The 6,587-nt window shown below is 52.1% G+C and overlaps 1 long non-coding RNA gene across 1 annotated transcript in view; it reads right to left on the reverse strand.

Moving 5' to 3' along the window:
• The window catches only part of LOC115062696, a 10,150-nt gene extending 3,563 nt beyond the window's left edge, over window positions 1-6,587 (reverse strand). The window contains exons 1-3 of the long non-coding RNA XR_003842633.1: window positions 6,506-6,587; window positions 3,612-3,809; window positions 775-931 (exon numbers count right to left, since the gene is read on the reverse strand). This is a non-coding gene — a long non-coding RNA (uncharacterized LOC115062696). The remainder of the gene's footprint in view (window positions 1-774; window positions 932-3,611; window positions 3,810-6,505) is intronic.

A 6,587-nucleotide genomic window follows, 5' to 3' on the forward strand; every position in this document is an offset into this window, starting at 1 on the left:
TAAAGAAAATAATAATAATAAAAAAAAAAAAGTCATTGAGTGGAGGACTTAGGGAAGACTCAGGAAGTCCAGTTTCAGCATTTCGTGGCTCCTCAGCAACTCTGGAGGGAAAGTATGTTTTTTATCTTTCCATGAAGCATGTGTGTGTGTGTGTGTGTGTGTGTGTGTGTGCGCGTGCGTGCTTGGAAAAAAAAATCCAAGAAGGATTCTGAAATATTATAGAGGCAATTGCTTGGAGACAGAGGGACTTTGCAGTAAATTATTAAATGTTTTCTGTAATGTAATGTGGAAGAGTAGCCAAATCAAGAACATACAGATGGACAAATTCTTACAGGAGAAGGTTGGGCATTGGTGGTACACACCTTTGATCTCAGCACTCAGGAGGCAGAGGCAAGAGGACCTCTGTGAGTTCAAGGCCAGCCTGATCGACAAGACAGCCAGGGCTTTATAGAAAGACCCTGTTTCACCACCAACAAAATGTCTGACAAGTGAAAACCAGTTCTTAAAACTAGTTCTAAGTGTGTTGTATCCAATTTGCATTCTAAACAAACAACAGAGTCAGCCAGTGCCTGGCTTCTTGCCCTCCACACTATGCTTGAGGGAGTCACTGTTGCAGGAGAGATGCAAAAGCGTGTCTACTTAGCACAGACAAGGAGAGCGTCCACAGAAGAAAGCCTGATGAACCAGTGAGCGCTGCCTGGAATTACTTACAGGAGAATGAGGGCCTTAAGGGTAGACCTGTCCCCTGCCAGTGTCCCTGGCACTTCCACTTACCTGGGCATCTCCGAGTTTCTCCCCTCCCTCCGTGAGGGAACGCCAGTAGGTATGAGAGTGACGGGCTCCATCACTGAGCACAGCTCCTCTGCTTCAAGATGGCTGTGGTCATATCCAGCCCAGAGGTGGGGGGTGGCATCTATAGCAATTGTTTTTCCTGCATATGAAGATGTGCTCAGTTCTTTCTTCCCCATGTAGTGAAGTAGCAAGGACTTCAAGTCTGTTTTTCACGCACATCCCTCCCCTACGGTAGGTATGGATTTCTTATATATCGAGACAATTGTCTCAGATTCCAATGGGCATCCAGGTATGAGAGTATGTGACTATGATCCCAGTACTCAGCAGGCAGAGGCAGGAGGATAGCTGCAAGTTTCAGTCTAGCGTAGTCGACATATCAAGTATGAGGCCAGTCTGGTCTGCATACCAAGTTCCAGGCAGCTACATAGTAAATGTACCATTCTTTCTTACCAACAAAACAGAAACAAGAACAAGCTAAGGAAAAACAAGTGGATTTTAAGGAAAGTTCAAAAAACCAAATGAAACTCTTGCACTGGGAAGCTCTTGGGACACGTGACTTCTGGCTGAGGCCAGCCTGTGTGTGGGCTGCTGTTGGGGCAGAATCTCTGTGTAGGGTCCCTCCTGTGCACACAGAGGAGCCTGAAGCTGGGTGAGCCACAGTAATTCTCTCTAGCTCAACACACTTCTGAGGCCCCTCCCTCCTCAAGACTAGGGTCCGCCCACCCTTTCCTTTCCAGAGACTTCCACAAGGGGAGACAAAGGCCACCACCACACTCCCAAGGAATGAATGGTCAGGCTCGAGGTGCCCCAGAGAGTGGGCATCATATCAACTGACCTCACCTGAGCACTCTCCCCAAGACAAGATGCTCAGGCATGTGGCACATCCCCCTCTGAGGTCACTGGCCAGAAAGGCCCAACCAGGGTGAGTGAACACCCAGACCAAGCCACTCGGTGGAGAACAGCTGCTTCAGAGAGACATCCCGCAGCTCAGAGCCCTGGCACCTGTCGGGCAGTAAGTGAGGCATTCTGGCCTCATGCCCATCTGCTGTGTGACTTTGAGAAAGCCAGTCTCCCTCTCTGAACCCCTGTTCCTTTAACTGTAAGATGAGGGTCGTGACAGGACACGTGTTACTGGGTTACTGTGAGGACTGACGGACTTGGTACCTAAAATCCCTGAGAGCAATCTCAGGTTTGACATTAGCCTTCGGTCATTTTCATAAGATGTGAAAACACACACCCATTAGTACACACACGTGTACACATACACACCTATACCCAGATACACCGTTATATACATACATGCACGTACGTATACATGTGTGTGCGTGCATGTGTGCCCATACACTGATGTGCACACAAACACATAACTGTACATATACGCACAGTATACACATGTACATATTGGCACAACCCTCAGGTGTGTACACTTGACCCCTCTCTCAGGTTGGGGCCATCAGGACCTGGTGATAATGTTGAAATCAGCAGGTTTGCGTGTGCAGTGGTGTGTGCTTCTCCCTGCGAGCCAACACACCCAGTGAGTACCTGCAACTCTGCAGCCTTTTCTTGCTGCCTCCCTTAAGCCTGACCTTGGTCAGGATCTACACAGGAAGGTTAGGGATGGATCCACACAGCGACACCCGCTATGCCACGCTGTGGAACCCACCCTGACAAACTGTTAACATCGTAACTCTGCCTGTGAGTTTTGTCTATGTGAAAAGGAGTTGGGGTGGGGTTTGAACCTCCAGTCTCTGGAAGCCACAGTGTCCACATGACTGGCAGGCCATCAAGGCACAGTTACTGCAGCTCCTGAGCCTGAGCCTCCTCCCTGCTGCTGGCTTGGGCTTATACCATGCATCTCAAGAAAGCTGAGTGCAGCCCCAGGTCACCGGCCTCCCTGGGCTCTCTGCACATGGATCTTCTGGTAGTGGATCCACAGATGACCGTGTCTGAGGTGGCTGAGAACTGGGACTCTTGTGTGCTCGCTCACCCGCTCAGCCTTCCTCACTCTGGCCGATTTACAGAGGAAAGAAACAACCTCGGGGACAGAAGGGGAGGTGGAGGTGGGTAGAAAGCCTGTGTCTCATTAAATCATCTCTCTCTGCAAAGCTGTGTCTTGAGGGATGGGCTGCTGGAGTTGGGAGAAGCAAGTGACACTTTCAGGCAAGCTCACGGAGGACCCTGGCTCTGCAGAGCAGAACTGCCTCTGGGTTCACGTCAGGATGAGAATGGTCCGTGTGTCTGTTATCTACTGATACATAATAACAACTAGCCCGAGAGTCTCTGCTTAGAACCGGAGCTCATCTGATGGAGTCTGTGAGGCAGGAAGCAGGATCCCCCTTGGCAGGGTCTAGCACACGGAGCCTCTTGCAGAGGAGACAACCACTAAGGCTTCAGTCTGAAGCTTTGACTGGGCGAGAACTCCACACCCAGCCTTGCTCTGTTGGAAGCTTGTTCCCTGCTCTGTAGGAAGCTCACAGCAGGCAGCTGGCTTCTCAAAGAGTAGAGACAGTTCCCACAAAGAGGAGGGGGAGAGGGACGGAAGAGAGGCAGAAAAGGAGGGAGAACCTTCTCTTGAGGGGCAGAATACCCAGAATTTTCAGAGAGGTCTTTAAAGTCTGAGGGGTTTTGATCAGGGCTTCTGAGCAGTGCCCTTGAATGCTGCTTCTAACAGCAGCAGGCACCTTAAGAATGAGCTGCCAAGAGATGTGACCCAGGTGGTGCCCCGTGAGGTCGTGGGGACAGCTTCTGGAAGCAGGCACACAGAGCAGGAGCAGGGACGTGAACGGGAACACCTCACTGTGGCTTCAGGGATGGATTACCTTAGTCGACGTGAGGCCTGGGAACGGGGCCAATTCACTCCAAGTTTCCTCTCCTAAAAGAACACTCAAGAACAAATGTGGAAGAGATGAACATTTGTTCGTTCCGCGCCGTGGTACATGTTATCGTCAGTACACGTTGAACTGTGCATGATGGGACAGCTTCCCTGGGTTTTGACAACAGGCCTCCCCAAGGATGCTCTGTGGAGGCGGGGTAGAGAGCACACCTGTTGGCATTTAGTCTAAGCTCCGCCCCACCATTACCTAGCAACAGCCAGGTGTGCCTGACTCACTATAAAAGGGGCTGCTTGCCCCCTCCTCCCTCCTTCCCCCCTCTCACCCTCTTCCCCCTCTTTCCCCATCCCCCTCATGCTCAGCATCACCTGGGATCAGGCAGTGGGAGTATCTCATGCATGCTGGATGCTGGAGTTGGTACACCCCAGGCAGTTCCTCCTGAGGTACAGGCAGGAGGTTCAGACTAGGCGAGCTCCTTCCCAGACATGGGACCCTTGCTTGGGTCATACTCCAGCCACAGAGAAGCCACAGCTGGCCTCCTGTCTTTTCTCCCTGGCTTACGTCATGTAATCAGTACAGGGGGAACTGTGCATGATGGGAACAGCTTCCCCGTGATTGGACAACAGAGCAGGCGGGAGGCCACCTGTTCCTCACGCAAGCCTCATTCCCTGAAAGTGAACCCTTCCCACCACTCCCCACCGCTGAGTCTGACTTTGTTTCTCTCTTGTTTTCTTTAGCTCCCGTTGGCCTCACATTTGTAACAGTCTTCCTGCCTTGGCCTCCCAGGTCCTGAGATTACAGGTTTGAGCTACTATACTTGGTCCTGAGTTCGTCTTTGCCAAGCCTATCCTGTGACCTCAGTGTGGTCACTACACTGGGATGCCTGGATGTAGGAGCCAGGTGGGTGAGTTATCCTCTGCTGGCTTTTTAACCCAAGCTCAGTTCCTCCTCCGGGTTGACATTCTTCCAGGATTGGAACTCTGGCAATTGGTGCAGTTGTATACAGTCACACACATCACTCATGTGACAGATGACATTCACCACATGCCTCTGGATCTAAGACATCCTAGCACGAGGGCTCAGGATGACATGTACTGCCTTTTGGCTCTGTCCTTCTGCCTCTAAAACTTTCCCACAAGACTGACCCCTGAAGCTTCTGGAGAGAGAAAACAGGGACCAAAAGGTCACTCAGCCAGCAATGAGCTTGCTGTTCACACATAAGGTCCCAAGCTTGATCCCCAGACAGTGTGGGAAGAAGCCTGCTGTGGCAGTGCGTGCCTATGATTCTAGCACGGGGAAGGTAGGCATGGAGCGATCTTGGGGGCTCAGTGGCACAGCCTAATTGGCTCCAGAGTCTGTTCATCTCTCCTGGAGACAGAGCTCATGTCTCAATAGCTTGTCAGTCCTGCCAACGTGTGCTCTGTCATGTGTGTGAAGCCTGTCACTCTGAAGCATTCGTTTACAATCCTTTCCCTGCTCCTCGACCTACTCCAGAGCTCTCCCAAGACCGCCTCGTGCATGCGCTGTCCAGGGACTAGAGACCTGAGCCCTCGTGTTAGTGACGTCTTAGGTGCAGAGGCATGTGGTGGATGTCATCTGTTACATGAGCGACGCATGTGACTGTGTACAAACTGCACCAGCATCGCACCTCCTAGACATAGGGAGGTCACAGAGCTGCCTCGGAGGTTTGTTGGAGGTTGGCTGTTTACGAGAAACGCTGTGAAATTTCGCTTTTGGAAGAAAAGAGCAATAGCAATGGTTCAGGTGGAAAGTAAAAGAACCCAAGTGCCTGCGCCCTCCCCTGACTTCTACCTGAGCATAAAACCTAAACGCAGAGAATGCAGGGGAATGTGCAGTTGGAGGTGGGGGGGTGGGGATGGCAACTGGCTCAGTGCGCATGCTCGGGCTCCCAAGCCAAGCCTGGGTCTCCTGGACAGCGCCGTAGCAGCTGCAGTATCACACCTGGGCCAGATGGGGTCTCCCTCGATCTGCGATCCTCTGAGAGTCTGCTCAACAAGCCACCAGAGAAGCAAGGCCACAGGCCACAGCACCTCCTGAGACTTCACTGAGCTAGTTAGTATCTTCTACCTCCCAGCCTCAGTCTCCGTGCCTCTCTGGAGCCGGTCAGGTTCAGGCATTGGCTACACAAGTACCCAGGCTGGACCGGCAGCTGATGGCAGAGATTCAGGCATCATGGAGAGTCCAAGAGCCAAACCCGGAGGTGAGCGGAGTCCAAGAGCTGGCAGCCACGTGTCTGGCCTGGCTATTGACATGCTGCTCTGGGCTGCAGCCTGCACCAGGCTTCCTGAACGACAGGTGGTGGGAAAGAGGCTATCCGTGCTGGACGAGGGAGTAGCAGCCACTTAGTCTGTGAATGGACTTCGGCAGTGCAGGAACCTGGGTCTCAGCGGGACCAGAGAAGCTGCAAAGGAGCCACAGGGTCCAGCCAACCCTGTTTGTGTGCTGTGGGCCATGCTAGTTAATCATAAGTGGACCACAAACAACAGGCAGTAGCTGAACAAAGTGCCCATGCCCTTTGACCTGGGCATTGGTTGTTTAGAATTAGTGGAAGCAGAACTGGCAAAGTGGGTCAGTGGGTAAAGGCACTTGTCACCAAGTTTTCCCCGGGGCTCAGCGCTATTGGAGGGAAAAGGTTACAGGGTCTGGGGATGCACAGGACAAGAAGCACCCACAGACCAACAAGTAGAGGCTTGTTATCCTGAAGGGGAGTGGGTGGGTCAGAGTTCTCTGAAATCCCCAATATGAGAACAGCACCTTGCTTTTCCATGAAGTAAAAACTTGTGCTACAGGACAGCGAGGAGGTTTGAAGGTGAGGACGCTTTTGGCTAAGCCTGACAACCTGAGTGGATCCCAGAACTCACCGAGTGGGAGAAAGAAGCAAGTTCCGCAAGTTGTCCTCCGATCTCCATGTGGACACCGTGGTGTGGACACCACAGCGTGGAC

This window comes from Mus pahari, chromosome 20, assembly GCF_900095145.1.
Source record: "Mus pahari chromosome 20, PAHARI_EIJ_v1.1, whole genome shotgun sequence".
Taxonomy (NCBI): Eukaryota; Metazoa; Chordata; class Mammalia; order Rodentia; family Muridae; genus Mus; species Mus pahari.